At 71.0% G+C, this 1652-nt stretch overlaps 1 protein-coding gene across 2 annotated transcripts in view; it reads left to right on the forward strand.

Moving 5' to 3' along the window:
• The first annotated feature begins 403 nt into the window (after positions 1-403).
• Ube2e3 (ubiquitin conjugating enzyme E2 E3) overlaps positions 404-1652 on the forward strand; it is a 59580-nt gene continuing 58331 nt past the window's right edge. The window contains exon 1 of one of the 2 annotated variants that reach the window (XM_031370773.1): positions 404-517. The gene's annotated coding sequence lies outside the window, so the exon portion shown is untranslated. Of the gene's footprint in view, positions 518-970; positions 1327-1652 lie in introns of those variants that run through there. The other variant, XM_031370771.1, reaches the window with a different exon arrangement.

The raw sequence follows: 1652 nt of genomic DNA on the forward strand, positions 1-1652 counted from the left end.
AAAGCAACCTTCATGATCCCTGTCTAAAACGTTTAATAAAGACACTGCCATAGATCCCCTCCATGGCTTCTCTATCCAGTAGTGGTGTGTCTCTCTCTCTCTCTCTCTCTCTCGCAAAGCTCGGTCCGCCGCCAGACCCGTCAGGTTATAGCCCCTAAACTCCCTCACTCCACTTTTCACGTCTTGAGCGGGACATTTAAAAAACAGTTTGGGATTTGTAAGTTTCCAAAGCGTCCAGAGGGGCAGTCCCCTTTGGCAGCGACCTTGCAGGATGGGAGCCAGAGATTAGCTGAGGTTGGTCTCCCCCCCTCCCCCTCCCGCAACCGGTCTCAAAATCCTATCCACCTCGCTCAGAGCCCTGGACTCTTTACCTTGCTCCTTCCTGGAGCTCAGAGGGACCAGAAGCAGCTTTCCTTCGCCTGTGTGCCTGCCTGGCCTCCTCTATAACACCATTCATCTCCTCCCTCTCGGGGCACCGGGGAAGCCCCAGCCACGCGCGCCAGGGTTCTCGCTCCAGGTACGGGATTCCCGGGGTAACCGCCGGCTCCTACCCTCAGCGGGGTGGGGGGAGGGGGGAGGCGGGTAGTCCAATGGGCAGCGTCGGCCCGGAGGCGGGCTCAGGCCGGAAGCCACCCGCGGCCCCGCGAGACCGCGCCCCCGCCTCCTCCTCCTCCTCCCCGCCTCCCCTTCCAGTCCGAGCTCGGCGGCCAAGGGCGCAGGGGGCCAGCCCGACGGTCCCCGCCGCGCTCTTTGTCCCGGGCGCGCGCGGGCGGACGCGGACGCGTGCGCATCTGACCCCCCCCCAACCCCCCCACTACCCGGTGAGAAGGAGGCGCGGCGGGAGCGCGCTTGCGCGGGGGCACGCGCTCGCGGCTCGCGCGCCCCCCCTCCGCCTGGCAAGCGGCGAGCACGCGCGCCACCGCGCCCGCCCCTCCCCCGCCCGCTCGCCCGCCTGCCCGCCCGCTCGGAACTTGCTGACTGCGCGACCGGGAGGAGCCGAGCCGAGCCGAGCGGAGCGGGACGGCGGGAGGCTGAGCGCGCGGGGGGCTCCCGCGTCCCTGCGCCTCGGCCGGCGGAGCGCCCACCCCACCGTGGCTCCCGGAGCGCGGGGCGGCGCCACCCTCCGGCCGCAGCGCGGCACTGCACGGCCGCCTGCGACTTTCGATGTTCCACACTCCCGGGCCGGAGCCTCGGCGGCGGCTTTTTTTTCCCGCCCCCCCTCGGTCTCCCCCCCCAGGCTGCCTCCATTTCCTCAAGGAAGGTTCCTCGGCGCTCTCCCTCCCCCACAGCGTAGCGGCGCACGAGCGGGCCGGGCGGGCGGCCGAGGTAAGGCGGCGGGGCCGGGGCCCGCGTGGGGGGCGGCGGGGGCGGGGGCGGCAGCTTTGTTCGCGCCGGGCGCCGCGCTCCTCAGTCAGCCGCGCTCGTCAGTCGGCGGCGCGGGGCGGCGGGTCCCGCATCCTCGGGCGGGCGGGCGAGCGGGCGGGCGCAGTGGCGCGGTCCCCTGCGCGGCCCTCCCCACAAAGGACCGCGGGGCTGCGTGGCCCCGCGCTCGCCCCGGGGCGGGCCGCGCCAATTTGTTGCACTTCTGGGGGTGGGGGTTGGGGGAGGGCTTTTGTTTGTTTGTTTGTTTGTTTTGCCCTCGGGCTTTTGGC

This window comes from Mastomys coucha, unplaced genomic scaffold (assembly GCF_008632895.1).
Source record: "Mastomys coucha isolate ucsf_1 unplaced genomic scaffold, UCSF_Mcou_1 pScaffold15, whole genome shotgun sequence".
NCBI lineage: Eukaryota > Metazoa > Chordata > Mammalia > Rodentia > Muridae > Mastomys > Mastomys coucha.